The sequence below is a fragment of the Oreochromis niloticus genome, linkage group LG9 (assembly GCF_001858045.2).
Source record: "Oreochromis niloticus isolate F11D_XX linkage group LG9, O_niloticus_UMD_NMBU, whole genome shotgun sequence".
Lineage (NCBI taxonomy): Eukaryota > Metazoa > Chordata > Actinopteri > Cichliformes > Cichlidae > Oreochromis > Oreochromis niloticus.
This window is the reverse complement of record NC_031974.2, coordinates 17099764-17119893: the sequence shown is the minus strand read 5'-3', so window position 1 is coordinate 17119893 and position 20130 is coordinate 17099764. Positions and strand designations below refer to the sequence as shown.

General features: G+C 41.1%; 1 protein-coding gene across 12 annotated transcripts in view; it reads right to left on the bottom strand.

The window, feature by feature from the left end:
- The window catches only part of kiaa1217 (KIAA1217 ortholog), a 116024-nt gene that overhangs the window by 57467 nt on the left and 38427 nt on the right, over window positions 1–20130 (bottom strand). Inside the window, exon 1 of one of the 12 annotated variants that reach the window (XM_005448914.3) lies at window positions 10739–10908. The exons of the other annotated variants lie outside the window; for them this stretch is intronic. The gene's annotated coding sequence lies outside the window, so the exon portion shown is untranslated. Of the gene's footprint in view, window positions 1–10738; window positions 10909–20130 lie in introns of those variants that run through there. 12 annotated transcript variants of the gene reach the window in all.

Genomic DNA, 20130 nt, shown 5'->3' with positions numbered 1-20130 from the left:
ATTTCAGCTCGTCGGCTTTATCCAGATAAAATCTTTTCCCCCCTGTTTATTAGTGCTTAAATACAGGACACGGAGATTTGCAGTTAAGCCCAGAGCAATTAAGAGATTTTAAACGGCTGCTAAAAAGACAAGGAACAATGACAGAAGCATTTACACTTCCTAATCCTGTCTGTGTCCCGCAGCTGTAATTAAAATATGGATCAAAGATCATGCCAGTTTTATTCCAGCTGAGTGTGAGTAAAGACTTTAAAAAACCCAGGTGTGCATTACGTCATTAGATCCTAGTTATAACCTCTGTAAATACAAAGCATGAGACTAGTCTGCACTCTTAGATGAAGAGACACAGTGCTATAATGTTATGTAGTGAACTTTAAATCAACTCTAAGTAACCTAAACTGGCACATACTGTAAGTACATGCAAATGTGCAGTCAGTCATCCGAGTGTTATGTCACTTTGTCCCCATTTGAATTTTTTCAGACTATTCCATCTTTTTGGCTTGACTTCACATCTGTTTTTTTAATCACAATTTGTGAGAGTGTTTGTATGTGTGTACGTGTGTCCTGGGCAAACATCCAGAACTCAAGCAGATTAGTGAGGGGACTCTACCCTGATCAAAGCAGCGCAGAATCCAGCTTACTGGGGCATACTGTGTAACACATAACCCCCATGGAAGTGATACTGTACATACTGCAGGCTCACAGACCACCGACTGCAAAGCACTAAAGATGTTTAAATGGATCAGTTGATATTTTTTTTTCTTTTTTGTATGCGTCCTTCCGATCGTCATGACAGATTTCATCAGAAAAAAAGCTGAAGTTGAACTCTAAGTGTAGCCATCAAGTGTGAAGCATGCAGCTGTCAGCTGCGCCTTAGAAACTGTACTCGAAATAGTCCAAAGAAATTGTATTGGAAAATTTCCTCTGGTGACACGGATACATCTTTGATTCTGAGATTACAACAATATAATTCCAAATCCCAGAAATACAGAACAACATTTTCTGGATCTGCAAAAGCTTAAGTCATTTAATTTCATAAGCCTGACAGAGAGTAATACTGATTTTGGTTTTTTAAGGTTTCATGATGTGTGCACATCCAGGCAAACATTTGTTTGTTTGTTTTTTTAACAACACAATGTGTTGTTAAAAAAGAGGAAGACCTGCACACTGCTTGAATGAGGCCTGAGGAAGATTCTTTGGATCAAATGTTCCTTTTGTATAACTGTTTTAAAATGACATAATCCTTGGAGCCAAATAGTGTGCAGATCTTTTGTTTCAAATCTCAACATGCAAATATGGAGCCACTGGCAACACTGTTGTGGATCTGTGACCCCACCCTGCAACTCAACAAGCACTGAGCAGCTGTTTTTTAGGGAAATGGCTGTGACAACCTCACTGTTCCCCACCTGCCCAGCAATAAAATGCACAAAAACCATCTGGGGAAGATAGAGGAACATTTAGTGGCTAAACTGCCAGAAATTGCTCTAGGTTGCAGGATGCAATTATCAATGAAGAAATCTCTGGAGACTTAGAACAGCTTCTGGGAAGCTTGAACTTTCCTGTATATGAGTTTTTAATAGGGTTCAGTCTGCCAACTTTATTGTCCTAGTTTTACATGCTTTCTGTCACTGAACGGTCGATTTTGCTAGTTAAGTTCAGAAAATGTTTTAGACTTCCAAAATGAAATGTTCCCTACATCTAACCTTTTTTTCTCATCTAAAAATAGTGTGAAATGAAGTAAAATGGACTTTTTAGAGAAATATATATTAAGTAGATCCTGGATACAAGCATGCCCAGTTGCATTTTGAGGGACATTTCTCATTATATTTGTCATTAAAATCTCCTACACTGCAGCTATTAATGCAAAAAATCCACTGATTATTCCGTTATGAACGTCAACCTCCCTTACAACCCTGATGTTCAGTTGTTGACATAAGGTTGCACATCTGCATGATGACATGATCATTGGTTTGCTCTAACTGGGGCCACTGATACTAAGTAAGACATGCATTATGAATGCACTCCCAGTAAATTCAGATTGAGATCGCGACTGTAATTAAGTCGTTCTGCAGCTCCAGAGAGAGTCCTCAATCAAACTGCCTGAGCTGAGCATTGAGAGGCCAAATGGGATGCGTCTAATAATAAAAGTGTTCCACAACCATGGCAGGCATCTGTCAGACTGAGCAGACACTTAGGAACTTTTGCTTTAATTCACAGAAAGCAAAATATGAATTGGTCTCTCAGCATGTGAACGAGGGATGTAAGGCACAACCCTCCTTTTCAAAGGCTTGTTTCGTTATTGGTGTTCCGATGGCTGAACAGGCAGCGTGCCGGGTTTCAACACAAAATGTGCATTCTGGGACGGTTGTTTTTGTGATGCCTCTGCGGCTTACCACCATCATCAACTAGCTAATGGCTTTTGCATGTGCCTCGCCGCTCATTGGCTCCAGTCGTCTCAGATCTTGGAGAGCTGAAATGAAGCAGGGCATTGTTGTGCTGCTGCCGGGGAAGGATGCACATGCTTGTGAAAGGAAACCCGGACGGGAAGGAAACTTCGAAACAAAGTGCTAAGAAAATGGTGATAAAAGGCTCAAGGAGAGAGTTGCTGTGTGGGTGAACGTGTTAGTGTGTGTAAAGATGCAGTTTTTAGCTCTTCCGGCCTTTTATATAAACTAATGGAAATGCTCTGTGGAATGTTCTTGGCCTTGGATTTTAGGTAAAAGCAGATTGGGATCTTGGGTGAATGGAAAATCCAAGAAAACCAACAGCTAGCCATATTTTCCACCATAGCTTTTAAGGAGAATGTAATGATAGGCTGGTAGACCCTGTGACTGCTCTATATTGTGGAGATGGTGAGTAAAGATGAGCTTTAGAATACACAGGCACTCATCTTGAGCTTTTGAACTTAAAAAGTCAAACGAGAGCCTTCCCACTACTTGGCAAGCTAAAATTGAAGCATACCTAAAGGCTATTGTGATTTTCAGCAATAAAGATGGCAAAATATTACTAAAATATTCTCACCCTAGGGAAAGCAGCTGCTTATATTAAAAGTAATAATATTATAGAGCTCATTCAGGGCACTGAGGTGGAGTAGAAAGGTATAATACTTACTCAGACATTGAAAATGTCAAGTTTTACAAGATGGCTTTTATTACTCTGAGGGGAGCCTGGGGTGGAATAGCTCACCGGCAGAGTTTGGTCCAAGAAATATGGAGGGAACTGAAAATGTTCTTATACAAAGTGCCTTTGGAAATATTGTATGTATCTGTATTGTCAACAGATCAAGACCAAACGCAACAACAAATAGATTTCACTAATGCTCATTTAGCCTACGTGGCCGAAGTCTTACTTATTAATCCCTATCTTACACTTCTTGTTTTGTCTATAAAATCTCCACTAATAGAAACAAACTGTACAAGCTGCAGCGGTTGACATGCTCTCTGTTAGGGCGAATGTGGGCTCTTATTGCTATTGATACAAGCGAGCACAATAAAGCGTCAGCTGAAACCTATCCCCGACAAATGCACCATTTACTCCTGTTTGTTAACAGCTGACATTTATAAAAAGCTAAAATAAGAATGAAAAGGCTTTCATGATGAACGCCGCAGAGATGCTGAGCAAGTTTAGAGGACTGACTGCTGCAACTACAAACTGGTTGTTGCTGGTTTTGGTGTTTTCAGGGGATTTGTTTAGAAAGATCGTCATATGTTAATAAGAGTGTACAGCCTCTCTAGTGGCGTTGCAATAACATGACGTTATCTATCTATTAGATGGGTAATTACAAATAGTGGATCGATTAAAAGTTGATTTTACGTTAGGGTGACCATATTTTGATTTCCAAAAAAGAGGACACTTGGCCCAGTCATGAAGAACTTTAATAATACTGTTTGCTTAAAGAAAGATGCCTTCTCTGTGCGGTTAATGAATGGTGAAACAAAAATGTCATATAGGCTTTTACAAGTCAACAAGGTCAAAAAAACCTTAAAAACCTCTGGAATTAAATCATGGTAAAGAAATAAGCCTCATCTTTATAAGGAAAATTACCAGTACCGGGACGGTACGAGGGAAATTTCTTTTGCAGCTCGTCTGAAAAGCTGCAGTTGCACTTTGCCATCTTTTAAAGATCACCAGGCGTGCTGCTGCGCGCTGTCTGTCCCGTCTGTGAGCGCAGAACAACAACTCACAAAGCAGCAGCTCGGGGATGACGTCACACATTTTTCTGTACGAAAACCTGGACATTTTCATCAATCTCGAAAATCCCCCCGGACGCCCCGGACAGAACGTGAAAAGTGGACATGTCCGGGGAAAAGAGGACGGCTGGTCACCCTATTTTACGTGCACACGAACCACACAGGTCTCTGCACCAAACTCATTATTAATGAGGTTTTTTTTCTTTCTTTTTTCTTTTTTTTTCTTTAAATTTCAATACAAAACACTGTGAAGTTGCTGGTATGATTGGACAAAAAGACATAGGATTTACAACAGTAACTGCTGCCACATTGTTTGCCATCCATTAGTCAAAATGTCCAAACTTTGATTTAGTAAATCAAACGTTTGCAACACCTAACTCAATTGAAATTGAACTCTGCTAAACAGGAAACAAGCATCAATCAGGAAACAGGCTCATTCTATTGGCCTATCTTTCGGTGATGACATTGACAATGGCTGACAAATGAACATTTAACAGAGTAAAGAAGAGAAAGAAGAAAGTGAGTATTGATGATGCGTACATACAAATATGTATCACAGTATTGGATATGATGACAAGACATCTGGAGAAAAACAAAGGCGTCCACTACACCACATCACAAGGAAAGGATGTTAAAGAAAGAGCATCTCCAGAATCGAGATTCCTGCTCTATTGAAGAAGAATGCCTGGTTTAAGCTTAATGGCAGTGACATATACATCAAAAACTTGTGAGATATTCGAGTGTCACCTAAATTGATCGACCCAACCAATCAACAGACAAATGTTGCCATGTGAGCGTGGAAAACAGTTGGTTAGATACAAACAGAAAACAGCCACAAAACTGCCACCAAAGGCTATGCTTAGTATGTGTGACAAAATCTGTCCTGAAATGCAGTGTGGATTTAAAGTTAAGCAGTGTCACGCTTGTATAATCCTTCTACTACTCAAATAAAGTCCTTAGAGTATACGGACTTGATTCTGTGCCTCCACGTAGCCAGACACAGTAAAAAATAGAAACTCGCTCAACTCTCTCTGCGCAACTGTCGTTACTTTTTGACTGGAATGCTTTTATTTGATACTGCCGGGCCTCTTTCCAGTATTTACATGGTGCCGCCTATTTATCAGTCAGAGCAGGATGGAGTTCTTCAAACAGACCATGTCCAGATAGAGGACAGGTTTCCTCAAAACTTCCAGCTCCAGAGCTCACTTAGCCACTGTTCCTAGAATATCCCAGCTTAACAAAAACATCCTGTGTGTCACAGGCTTTACAGAATATATTTACAGAGATTGGCGTTTCGTAATGTGGACCATAGCTAAACGAAAGTGCACCGAGTTTCTCAGGCGGACGGGTAATTATAAAATCGTGCCACCATAATGGCATCATTAGCGAGCAGTCAATTCGGTCAATGGAAAACAATAGAAAGCCAACATCTGAGGGACAAGGGCAAGACACTGCAGGTTGTTAAACAGGGTGGTGGACAGAAGTCTCATCCATATTTATTAGGATTAGGCAGCTTTAAAACTCAAATTCATACTTTCCTTAAAAAACGCTTTATGAGGACAGAAAACCTTGAATGCTTTATATGCTTTTAAAGAGTCAGAATGATGTTAGCGAATAAAGTTTGACAGACCTTACACTCTAGGGCATTTGTAGGTTGCCAATTAGAGACAAAATTCTAATTATCAGTGCACTTTTTGCATTTCATCTATTTCCAACATAAGTCTGGTCCCAAGGTTAATTCGCTCGGAGACCAGACCCTGTAGATAAAAACATACAACTCCTTTTCATGTGTACACAAAGCATGCTTGGTACTGAACAGCAGGGAAAAAAACCCCGGGGATGTTCTTGTGTGTTGTGGGAGGCACTATGTCCAACCAAGTAACTAACAGAGGAGATGGATGGGACAGGCGTAGGTGTTTACATTGGGAGAAAAGGGCATTTAACAGCAACTGTCAGCGGCACTGTGTCCCACTTCTATCTACCCCCTTCTTGTTGTTGCCAAAGAAAGAGGATGTTCAACAAAATGGCTTCACTGAGTGAATGGGAAGCCCTGCGTCTCTTCAGCTCTCCCCATCGAGTTAAAGCAAATAAGCCAGCCTTAAAAAAAAATTAGCAAAACCTGTATTTACCAATTGCCAGGTGTTTTATAGCTGCCCTCTTACTCTAAGCCCAATTTGATCTAAGATCCTCCCTGCATGTAGACTCACGATACATACGAACTTAGTTTTCTATCTTGGCAAAGTCTCCGTTAGCTCCACAAGCATCTGACGTCACTACAAGTCTATTATTTCCCTCTGTGGATAATCCCTGGCATAGAAGCCGCCCACATAAGTGACCTCTACCATTGCCCATAGCGCCGCAATAACAGACTGGGAAGATATTTGCCATACCACTCCTGTTTTCTCTGTGTGGTCACATCTCAAGATTTTTATTTGTGGCTTAACTATGCATCTCCCTAAAGCTTTAGAAATGTTATAAGGCTAAAAAACCATCAAGCCAGACCTATTATAATATCAAAGAGTGTAAAGAAATGAGGGAAAAAAACTTAAAAGGCTGGTGTTAATGAATCATTGTTAGGCGAACTACACATTGCTGCCTTATTAAATCATTTTCTGCTGGTCTGTCACATTTCTCCATTAAAATGTTGCCATTACCAGCTGCCTTTTACTTGTGACCAAGAGGAATGCATAAAAAATGACATATCTTCTGGCGCTTTAAAGAACGGCAAGATAAGGTGTTTTTAACGCTACTATCTTACAGCTACTGCGGGAATTTAAAAAAAAGAAGAAGAAAGATTTTCAAAGAGCACCTTTAACTATTCTACTGAAAATTATTTGGCTTACAATGAGGTTAATTTACAACAAGTAGAAGTCAATTAACATGACAGAGATTCTGTGTGATAACACCTTCTTATAATCCCCACCTCTATTAGACTCAAGATGTTTTGGCCATAAGGACAGCTTCTGGTCTAAGCTGCTGAACTGATAGAAAATCTTCCTGCAAGATGAGATATGTTACTCGCAGCTAATTGAGAATGTAATCTGCCTCAGTCAAAGTCTTAAAGCATAATGACTAAAATAAAAAAAAAGTTTTATACTGTGGATGTTACACGAGCAGTGGACACAATCCCAGAGAAATGAAGCTTTCTATCAACTTTAATACCATGAATTAGATTGAGATTAGCTTGGTTTGAATAACAGAAACTAGAACATTTAGCTTTAAAGGGTTAATCCAAATTATATACATGTACATTATATCATCAGGATGGCCTGGTGTAACATCTGTCAATATATTGGTCCAAGTTAACAACAACCACCTACGGTGCTGTTGGCCAGCCGTGTGCCGGAGGAAAGTGCGCTACTGTTGGGCAAAGACAAAAGAACAGGAGATGGGGAAGGTGTGTTCTTAGGCAGCGAGAGAGAAGGAAAGGAAGGAATGTGGAAGTGAGAGCAGGGCCCATGACTGGTAAAGAGAGGGAGCTGGCTGATAACAAAGAGACGGGCTGAAGTGCAGGATGTTGGAGATGAAAATGCTAAAATGTTCACTGGGAGTGACCAGGATGGACAAAATAAGAAACAAAGTTAGAAAAGCAAGGCTGAGATGGTTTGGACATGTGCAGAGAAGAGACAGTAGATATATTAGATAAGAGATGTCAAAGATGGTGTTGTCAGGAAGGAGAAAAAGAGGAAGATCACAGCGGAGGTTCATGGAGGACATGCAGAGGGTTGGTGTGACAGAAGAAGATGCTAGGGATAGGGGGGAGATGGAGGCAGATGATCCGCTGTGATGAGCTCTAACAGCAGCAATCGAAAGATGAACAAGTACAAAATATATCAATTTAAAATTTGAGGTTTGAGCATAGACTGTTTTTCTAATGGCCAGCAGGGGGCAACTCCAAGTTATACAAAGAAGTCTGTAAATAAGTCTACAAGAAAACGGCTCTACCGATCACTTGCTTATTGACCTTATTAACAATTTCTTGAGTTAATGATCTCAACCCTAGTTTAGTGTCTCTTTTAATTCTTGTTATAATTATGATGTAATTTTAGCATATTATAGTCAAATTCATAGTCAAATAGATGATAAAGGAAAGTATGTGTTAGACTGGGGTTTCTCTGATTGACTTAAGTATAAGTATGTCGTGTTCTTGACCTCTGAGTTATAATGTCATAATAACATGTGGTTTCAAAAACCCAAGATGGTTACAAGGTTTCACTTTCACCTGGGAATTTTTAATCTGACAACAAAAAAGTCAGCAAGTCACAAGTTTGACTGGGGCTTACTAAATAAAACTCTCCATTTCTCTATTTCTTAGAGTGAACAACTGCAGCTCCCTGTCCATAAAAATATCCCCCATGTGACCAGATCACAATGAGGTCTAAAGTTTAGAAAAATACGCATTAGCACCATTTCTACTCCCTTTCACAATCATTCTTTCTTTTTTCACCAACACTTTGGTGATCTCCACTACGTGGGTGTGTTTTTATCGCATCCACAACTCACCCACCAATGGGAGCTAGAATGAAAGCTCTCTAATGAGTTTTGATCAAACCTTGAAGCTCAGTGAGACGTGGCGTGAGCTGGCTTGGGGCCCAGCGAAGGATGACAGTGCAGAGAAACACCTGGTTAGGCCTCTCACCCCATCCACCCCCACTGGCCTCACTGCTGCTTGGCCACATGCCGCCGGCCCAGGTGTGTTTCCCCCTAGCTCATGGAAGCCGTCAAACTCTACTTCCCCACATTTGAATCAGCTAATACATTTGGTCAGGTTCATGCCTGATCTCCTGTAGAGATTCTGATCCGCAGTGTTATGTCTGGATACTGATGTAACAGACTAGTCCAGCTAGGTAATCAAGTGCTCGTGTCCTAACCTTAGTCTCTCTTAATGATATTTGACAAATGGAGGCATACGGTCAGGAGCTACTGTGTGCCTTTGCTTGTAAAAACACTGCCAAAATCACTGCACCTCATATGCTATCACTTAGACGAATAGCTTGGTAGAATTATACTGGCAGCCAAACCCCTGCCTTCCCGTTAATAACAGTTTCCTCTGGTCTTGTGAGAAACTGACAACTTGCTACATCAGCAAAGCGGCGATAAAAACTTGTGAGAGACAGTCTAACGTTGTGAAAGTGCCAAAACGAGCGATGAAAGATGAGGTTTAGGGGCACTGTAAAGGGGTGCGAGTGTGCGAGCTCATTTGTCTCTCTGACCCGTTTACCTTCACCGCCTGCGGACGGAGGGAAGCTGATGTATTTATTGGTGAGAGACAAAACAAATCACACCCATCACTAAACATCTGAGTGGTAAAAAGTGGATGAGGGAACTTAAAGGACCAATGTGGCTTAGGGATTAAATACAAAACACAACCGAGGGTTTCTTTATTTGTCAAAAACAACAACAAAAGATGAAGAACTTCTGATTAGTTATTGCATCTATCAGGAATCGTGTGACTTTATGGTAATAAAAATAGAGATTACACAGTTGCATGTGAAAATCTGTGAAATTAACTCTCATTTTTTTTCCATTTGCCTAGGATTGGGCAGACCAGTCTTTTCCAGATGCATTTCTACTCAGCAGTGGAAAAAAGTTAATGCAATTCCCACAGTGCTGAAGAGATCCAGACAGGAAAATATAGGCCTGTTAAGACAGTAAAATGCTTAAAATTCGACTCAACTTTAAGATTAGTGACAAACTGTAAAAAGTAGTAGTTCACTGTTTTCCCTAGTTAATGCATCTGCTGTATGTAGTGTGAAGAACACAGTAACTTAAAGGTCGCAGGATATATACTGATGTTCCCTTTGAGAGGAGAAATGCAGCAGCATGGGAAATGTTGCGATCGGCTTGAAGTGACCAAACAGCATCACAAAATCTGCACTAAATCTGATCCCCAAACAGCCACTTTGATGATACAGATTACATTTCTGTGTGATCTCAAAAGGCAGATGAATTTTAGAAGATTAAGAAAACTTGTTAGTTTACTCTAAGTTCTGATCCCAGACAATTAATGTAACTGATAGCTTGTGCAAGGGATGCGTTTTATAAAAGGGACAGCGCTGTTTTTCCAAGTTCACCCTCTCATGGTTTGACCCTCACCACTCTTCTCCCTCCATCAGCTTAATTAGACACAGCCACACACACATTAGATGGTCTCCCCCTTTTTTCTCTCCTTTTCTTTTTTGCTTCACACACTGAATGGTTGGCTGCAGTTCAAGGCACAGCAAAAAAGAAAAAAAAAGAAAACAGCTATGGAAAACAAGCAGCTTTCGGAGCCAGGGGAAACCATCAGCAAGCAGCACATACACACACACACATATCAAGAACACCATAGTGAATGCAACTCCAAAAAACTGTCTGGAAATTTAAATGACATTGCATGCAACAGTAACAGCGTGCTACTTCTCTCACAGTGCAAGGATGTCTGCCTTACAGTGCATCAATCTGAATCTATGGATGGAAAAACTGATGAAGATGGGAGTTTACAGTCCCGTGAGCGTTTATGTATCGGTGTAAGAGAGGTGTGTGCTCTTGTGCAAGATGTAGCTACTCACCCTTTCTTTCTGGTAGGCTGTGGTAAAGTATGTCCTGATAACCAAGTCTTTTTTTCTTCACACTCACCCAGAGTGACACAAACTAACACACTGCCTCAGTCCCAAAACTTTTTGCTCTCTCCCGGTAGATCTACACTTCCACTGATCCCTCCCTCCCTCCGTCTCTTGCTCTCTCTCTCTCTTTCTGTTAGACTTCCTGGGCTGCTGTTTATGCTCCAATCAGGCCTTCCAAGAAACTACCGCTGCCCCTCCGCCCACCTACTCTCTCTGAGCCAGCAGCGATTGTTTGGCAGGGGCTTGTCACATGTAGACGTCTGTCTGCGTGTGTGTGTTCCCTCATGACTAAGGTTTTTTAACCTCTTGCCACTATCTGGAGCTTGGCTCTCCTCAGTCACGAGAAGAAGAGTTTGGGAGACGCAAACTACGAGCTAAAAGAGCGAAGGTGGAGGGAGGATAGGATAGGAAGGAAAATGCACAGTGGGGGCTTCCAGCTTCAGTCTTACTGAGACAAATACACTTTTTCAGGCATGGGTAAAAAGGGGGTTGGCTGTGTTGACTGAGAGCTGGGGGGCGTGACTGGAACTTTCTCTCCAAATCCAACAGCTTGTTGTTATAAACCGCAATGAGGCTCAGCCCGTCACAGACCTCAAAGCTCGGTCTCCACAGCAAGTTCCCTTTACCATAGCCTGCCAAAGGTTTTCACTATACTGTATGCACTCTCAAAGTGCCAACCTCCAATTCACAGTTTCACTATAGCTGCCCAGCCCCATGCGTCCCCAGCTCTTTCCAGCTTCTGAGTGAAATAAGAAAGGGTAGAGGTGTGATGTGTGTGTGTGTGTGGGGGGTGCAAGGCAGTGAGGTGAAAGGTGATGTGTGGGAGGGGACAGGTTGACAGCAGCACACTGAGCTTTTGTTGGCGCTGTTAACAGTTCTATCATCACAAGATGGTAACACCATGCGGGGTGTGGAAGTCCTTAGACAACTCAGGCACCACGGAAGCACTTCGACTTTGTACCTCTTATAATCTGCTGTTAAGGTAAAGCTTTGCACTGGACTAAAAAGAAAGCATTTCAGTCAGAGGATAAAATTAACGATTTCTGGATTATGAGACAAACATAGATGATCTAAACCACTTTGTATGATGGTAAAATGAAAAATCACAGCACTCCAATGGGGGAAATAATAAACCAAACTACCGTAAGTTTGGCAGATTAAAGCGGATTCTGCTCAGAGGTGTTTACATAGATCGTTTCAACAATAAGGCTACTGTAACAATTTTCTTTCAAATACATTTGGTCCAGCTAGGCATGCAAGTCTTTCAGCCTTAGAGTTCAGCCGCATGGGTAGATTGGGGGGGTGCCTCTATGCCAAGTCGAATTCAGGAAACATTCATCTTGTTGTTTAGTCTGGGCACCATGTGCTGGAGCGGGGAGCCTGCTCTCCTTCACGGACCCCTCCTCTTGTGAACACAAGCACAAAAACCCCCACACTGACAGACATGATCCGGACAATCACAACTGCGGTTCATTGTTTAGGGGCTCAGATGCACAAAACAGCAAAACTTCAAAGCAGCAGTTAGTACAAAAACGGCATGAAAAGATCAAATGTGCTCAGTCACTCCCTCGGCAGCTCAGGTGTGCCGGCATGTAGGCTTTGTACGTCAGCATTTATTTCTCCTGCTTTTATCACATAATAAAGACAGAGAAAGAGCTTTTGACTCTGTGCACGATAACAGAAAGCAGTGCAGTGATGTCTATACAGTGCCATAGTTGGATGGGTGTGTACACATATGTAAGTGTATGCCCATGTGCTCATGAACATGTTTCTGGACTTGTGTTGCCATAAGAAAGTGGAAATACTTCTTCCTTACTCTCTTCCTGCATGCACATTATAAACAGGGCCCACTCTGACTAATCCTCTAGTGCTAAATCCTTCCAGTGCTGAAAAGACATTCAGAAAAATAGAAGTGGAAGCAAAATAAATCAAAACATTCGGGATTTAACGGCGAAGGAGCAGGTGAGGATTACACCTGAGGCTATTCAGCCTGTGCCAGACTGCCACCAAGGAGCCGAACCTGCAGTCACCCGGTGAATGAGCCACCTGTGTGCCTTGGAAGAGGCTGAACTCAGCCGTGCTCGTGTAAAGTAAAGAGAGTGAAACGACAAGCCGTTCGCTTTCAGTAGCACAAATGAAGATTCGGGAAAGGAGGCTCACAAGCTAACTTTTTTTTCTCTCTTAAGGCCAACGTGCTTAACAATCTAAAGATGAGTCACATGAAGAAAAAGAACTGGATACACTGTGTCACCTCCTTTTATCTGAAAAGGACAGCTTGTCATGTGACCTTTGCTTTAAGCCAGCTGATGCATTGCTGCTTGATGTGTTAGACAAGGCTGATACAAGGACTGCAATGTAATGCAAAAATGTACTTTTTTTGTTTTTTTCTCTTCTAACATTTAAGCAGCGTTAACAATAAATAAACTCTAAGCCTTTTTAATTGCTACTGATGTATTTAGCAACTGTTTTTCCATGAAGTTGAGACTATAAGTGGCACGGATGGAACAGTCAGTATATAAACTAAAATAATACACCTGTTTATATCTGTTTTTACAGTCAGGGGTATTGTTGCTGAGTTCTTTTTACTTAAAAACTCTGAACTCAAAGTGACAGTTTTTGTTGGCTCTTATTTTTGGTTTTAGTTTGCAGGGCATCTTTCTACCAAACTGATACAGAGCACATAACAAAAACAGCAAAAAAAGGAGGCACCAAAGGCCTTGGCTGCCTTCCACCCAGATCCCACTCTACCCTGTGGACCAAGCTGCCTTTTACATATATTTAGCCTGAAATCATCTAAAGCCCCGTTGAGCTGCTGCTCTGTATTTTAAAGCCACTTTCATAATCTTCCACAGGGAGGCTTCAGAGCTGAGCTTATGGCAACAATGGAGCCACTGGACGAGTATGATCTCTGAGTCAGCATCAGATACTCTGAGAGTACAGGAGGAGAAGTCTTATTGAAGTTTAGGCTCACTGCCCTTCAGGTTTGAGGGACTGTCTGAAGATGATGAGCTATCATTATGTAAATACTGCACAGTACCGCGCATCACAACCTGTGTTTAACCCATCACAAACACACATCTGAGCCTGCAGAGACCCTACCAGTCATGCCCATAATTTGATGTAGCAGCCCGATGAATCTGCTGCCGTTATGCATTTCCGGGGAGGAGATCTTAAACGGCTATTGATTAAATAAATTAATAAGAGCCTGAAGTAATGAGAATGCGAAGTGAGAGGTGTGAGATCACAGCTTGGCCGGAGAAGTGAATGTGGCACTATGAGGCCAGTCTGACTGTCCTGTGGCCCACTGCAACAGTGACAGAAAGGAACAATGAGACATAACTCACCCAGGAAACATAGCACAAAGGGTCAGAGGGGTCACATGACTCTGTTTCTGTTTGTCTGCCCTTGAGTCACACGTGCATAAATGAATTAAAGTGGCAGCACCGGAAATTATATTCTACAGAGAGCATTATGTGCATCAATCTGTGGTGAAGACTGGCCAGCACTGATCTGTCAGAGTCAAAACTCAGAAGCAAAGAACAAGACAACCAGACCGAGGCACTGAAGTCATCACAGACTAAGAGAGAAAAAGCTACTTCAAAGTCAGCTAGCCTGCTAACGGGTTGAAAAACTGGCCCGTGATTTTAAGATCACAGCCCTGAATGTAAAACTGCACAGACATTTCAGTAAAGAAACTGGTTAATACAAAGTAAATTACATAAGTGGTTAATCAGGAAGTTTAGAAGATTATTGAGAAGGAAGTGAGGGCAGCTATAATATGTGGAAGTATGGAGATGTTTACGGCAGCGAAAATTTTAACCTAGAGGTCAGAAGGAGCTTCACTGTGTGTTTGTGAATCTAGAGAAAACATATGATAGGGTGCCAAAAGAGAATCTGTGGTACTGTACGTGGACATGTATGAGGACAGTGAGCCAGTGGTGAGGTGTACAGTAGGAGTGACAGAGAGGATCATGGTATAGGTGGGACTATGCCAGGGATCAGCTCTGAACACCATTCTTGTTTGCACTGGAGATGGACAGGTAGACAGATGAGATCAGGCAAGAGTTTCTGTGGGCTGTGATGTTCACAGATGACGTGGTGCGCTGTGAGAGTAGGGAGCAAGTGGAAAAGAGATGGAAGTATGCTCTGAAGAGAAGAGGAGTGAAAGTCAGGAGAAGAAGGTAGTTTGGACACAAAGTTAGAGAGGCGAGGCTAGGATGGTTTGGACATGCAGAGGAAGAAGAGTGAATATATTGGACAAAGTATGTTGAACTGGGGCAGGAGGAAAAGATGGAGACCACAGAGAAGGTTCATGGATGTGAAGGAGGAAATGCAAAGGGTTGGTGTGGCAGAAGAGGATCCTAGGGATAGGATGAGACAGACAAAGTGTCATGGCACCTGGGTTGTTGACCCAGTGTTTTGGGTCTGTTTCCTGCTTTATTGTGAAAGTCTCTTGTCCTGTGTGTGTTAGGTTTACTTTTGGTTCCTCTGTTTCATTAGTTAGCCGTGTTCCCACCTGTTACCTATCCTGTTATTATCCTGTCTCTTTAAGAACTCAGTTGGTCTCTGTTTCTGGTCACGCTGTCGTCATTTCCTTGTGTGTACGCACTCTGTTTATTTCAATCGTTTATTAACCTAGCTCCAGTTAATAAAGACTGTGTCTATTCCAAGCTGGCCCGCCGAGTCTTGCATTTGGGTCCTCTCTCTCCATTCCCACACACCTGATTGTGACAGGAAGATCCTCTAAAGGGAGTAGCAGAAAGTAGGAGAAGACACAAGCAGCTCTCTCATTCAGGAGCAAGCATCAGAATGGCTTAAAAACTGCTTTACATGAGGAAAAAAAGAATCCAGAATAGAAAGAAAATCCATTTACAACCATGTGCAGTTATAAAGAATTATGTTAATTTTTCACACCCTTTAAATCTTTACTGGTTGATACTCATAATGATAATGTCTTAGGTCTCAGCCTCTATCAGCATTAATATTGTAATTGTTAATATATCTTAAATCTTCTGTATATTACAAAAACAGCTCTTTCATCCGAACAAGATTAAATGCATGTTTTGGAAGTGGTTTCAATGTAACAGCTTGTAACACCATAAAATACAGAAAAAAGGGTCCAATAAGAGCCGTCGGGCAAAGAATATGACTAAAAACCACAATTTTTTTCAGTTTAACAATTCACCCCATTTTCACTAGAGTCAAAGACTCCAGTGCTGTAGGGTGTAATTATGTGAGCAGAGTATTACAAATACAACACAAAGAGACATTCATGCATTAAAGTGATTAACCAAACTCTGATTCAACACACCCCTGCCAAGTTTCAGCTTCTTTTTTTTGCTGATTCTCGGTTTGTGGGCCAGTATGACAGAATCCTTATGGCTCGCTTCGAGACAGACTTGAAAAACTGTGAACCTGCTGTTTAAATCTACAATAACTCACGGCAAACAGCTGGATCCTCACTTTGATATACAAACACGTGTTCTTTATCAACCAAGCTTTTCATGCTTTAACAAAAAACTTTGAATAATCGGCTTTGCCTGACAAAACATCGGTATTTTGAAAGTGGACTTCGGGATGCTTTTAAAGTCCATGTTATGTTCAAATGTTAGGCAGTGTTCGACCTTGCATGCAACTTTGTTTTGGCTACTGCAGCAACATTTTGACTACTAACGTGCAGCGTAAGTGAAGCATGAAGCAGCTTTCAGTATGACAGAAGGGACCCTCAAAGATAAGGTAATGCCATTACCCTCTTGTCCTCCACAGACATCCGTTTTGTATCAAATTGCCATACCCATGAACCAACAGGTCTTAGTAAAACCCTGCAAATCTATTGGCCAATATTGAACTATATATCTCCATGTGTGTTGTTCAATTTCCACTGATATTAATAATAATTATTATTTTTTTAACAGAACCTAATGCAGAAACTGTTTCTGTTAATAGTCCTTTGCGCAGAGCACATGTAGCAGTGTACGCAGCACAGCTGAGTAAATAGTGGCGTATTTGGTAAATTCCTTGCTAGTTTGCAGAAGTTACATTGCTGGAGATTAGGGCTGCACGATTATGGCCAAAATGATCATCTCGATAATATCAGATCTCAGATTAGTTACTGATTTTAGTGCGAAAAAAAGATTTTCATCGCACTTTCATGTAAACAGAACACTGCTTTCACATCTCCACATCTGTGCAAATTTGTGTTAACAAAGGAAGCAATCTGCAGCAAGGTGCAAAGACCAAAGAGACCAAAAAATTCATTTGGTGACTGCAAGCTATTGTCAAAATGGTATCAAGTGTTTTCCTGATTCTCGCATTTTGGCAACTTTATATAGTATATTAGCACAACACACTGCCAAGTTATGAGAAAAAAATGTTTACATAAACACTTCCTAAAAGATCTGAAGAGAAATTCCATCAAGGGAATTATAGCGATATCAGAATTTATACTTCCTAAAAATTGGTGTCAAACTCTGGTAAGGTTTGGGTCTGAACTTTGCAAAGACACAACAAAAACGTCCCAGTTAACAGGTGAGTTCACTTGACATAAATCAGATTATTGACCCGAGGCATGCAGGTTTACAAAGCGAAAGAAATCTGAGACTAACACGGGAACAAAGAAGTGAGAGACAGACAAAAGGCGATGACTGATGGAAATGCTGGGCCACCAGCTGGGTTAGTCAGTCAGGTCAGGCTCTCTTCCTCTCCCACCTGAGTCTACATCTGGCCATCCCTCCATCCCTGCCTCTCATACATTCTCTCTGTTATGTAACTCTTTCAAATCACAGCAAGTGCAGCCCAGGAAACAATAACAGTAAATGCATGTTTTTGTTGTCACAGAAATGTGATTCCTAATCAGGTTTATAGAGTAATAAAAAGCATTTAGCTTAATTGAGTTTGCCCCATAAGTGCACTTTTGTGCCTTCTGGTGCGAGACACGAATTACCGACTTCATAAAATGCATTTATAATGTCCAAGAATAATGAGACTAAAATATTTATCAGATGTTTTATGTAATGTCACAATAAAAATGAACAAAAAGTATTCCCTATAAGCAAGGGCTTTAAAGCTAGCTGCATCGTTGCATCAAAGTATTTAACATGCAAAGCATGTCTGCAAGGAATTTAGAGATAAAGCAGCCCTAAAGATATAAGTAATTTGCCTATCCATAAAAGCACTCTTTCCTGGTACTCTGGAAAATGTTTCAACGATGAATAATTGATGATTGCTGGTTACGCATCACATTAACTGCTGGCTGTCTCACTGTGAACTGTGGGCCTCAATCAGCAACTTTGCATACCCTTGTTGACTTCCCATTTATGCGAACGCTCCCCGTCTGCCTGTCAAAGGACTTTATGGGGATCACAAAACAGCAAACAAACGTGTTATGATGCAGCACTAAGAATTAATATTCTGCCTCCGAGAAGATAAAACGACAGTGCAGAGAAAACAAAAGAATTATTGCTTTCCCATCTCAACTGTGGCAGTTTTGCAGCTCCGTATGGTCACAGTGTGAAGATACATGATAAATCTGTGCATGTGCAAACGCACAAAGTGGAAGCCACACTGCTTTTGGTATGCTGACTTCACTTTTACTCTACCTTTACCACCACTTGCTTGTGATGAAAAAATGTTTTTCTGCTCGTTTTCAACAACTGGGAGCAGTCAAAGACAGAAGAGGATGGTTTAATGCAACAGGGCTAGACGCGCGCACACGCACACTGTGTATACATCACCATCCAGGAACATAACACAAACCATCTTTCCTGACACTATACACCTGTGGATTTGTTTGTCTTGAACCTGTTATTGTGCAAAGGCGGGTTAAAAGAGACGACATCACACCAGAGTACTCCAAAACTTTCTTTGCATGCAAAAACACACTCTACACCACTTCCAAAACAATCACATCTGAATCCTGTCCTTGTTTCACTGCCAGTTGTATAACAGCACGATGGGTCCTGTTTGTCCTGCCTTACATTGTCTTTTTCGTCCAGTCTCTCTGGTCATAAGAAATCAAATCTTATATAACAGGGGATGTGAGATAAGGGTTTCTGATGCCTATCAAAGCCATCTACATTTTTCTGCTGGGCGGCTTGCAAAGCTGTTGGTCAGGACCCATCAAGACAAATGGCCACTCGGCTAGGCGTAATTCTAGGAGACAATCGTTGTCAGGAAGCAGCTTCAACAAATAATGGCTATGAACAATTGACTTGTGCAGAATGAAAATAATCAGATTTAAAGTTTGCACTGAATCACTGAATGTTTAATTTGTTTCTACTTCTTAAACGCTTGACAACACATTAACCTTTTTTTGATTAGATTCCTGAACTGGAATGTCTTAGTTAGGAGTTTAGATAAAAATAAAATGTGAGAAAATGTGGAGAAATCGACTGTCACAGAATTCTTCCCAGTTTTCTGTGAAATATTAAACCTCCAGCTGTTAACACCCGTTCAGCAGAAATCCCCTCATTCTCTGCCTGCAAGCAGGCTGAAATGCTGCGTCAGTCTCATGATAGCTTTAGCTGCCTAGCTGAAAACCACGCTTGCCTCACCAATGGCTTCATCACACAGCCAAACTGTATTATTCCCATTTTGTAAAAATCCCCAGATTTAAATGTGGGTAGGGGAGGAGCGCACTTGATCCCTTATTCAATGTTTCTAGTGTTTAATACTGTAAGAATGTACCAAAGAGGCACAGGGCTGCTGTCAAACCCATCTCAGCGTTTCATATTTAGGGGGAAAGAAACTTGGCGAGAAGTGAAGTTTTTAGTCACAGTGTAATTGAACAAGCTGTGCTAGCAGGGATAAAATGAATAAATGTCACATCATGCACTTTGACAAAACAGCATGGGAGAAGTGAAACTCCAGTGTGGGGAAAAATAAATCAAGTTCAACTTGAAATCCTATTAGCTGTACAGCTGAGGGCACTACTGTACATGCCAGGAGCTACTGAGTATGGAGTATGTGAAGCAGAAGACACTTTCACCTAAGTCAAAGATTCAAGTGCTATAAGATGTAATTACGTGACGTGACAGGGAACCTGAATCAAAAGGAAAAGATGGCATGTGCCATTTTTGACCAGGAAGTCTGTTTTATTTTCCAGCCCAAAAAAAGTTCAATTTAAAATTCAATGCATGAGGCATAAATCTCTTTTAGCAGAAACAAATATAATATGCTCATTTTCTACATATTCCTCGTGTCGTGTAAAGAACAGACATGCTACTTCTACATTTAATATTAATATCAAAAGACCAAAGAAAGCTGGATGTAAAAATACACTTAGCTGCTGTGTTAGAGGGAAAAAAAGTCAAGTAAAATGACATGTCAAACACATAATT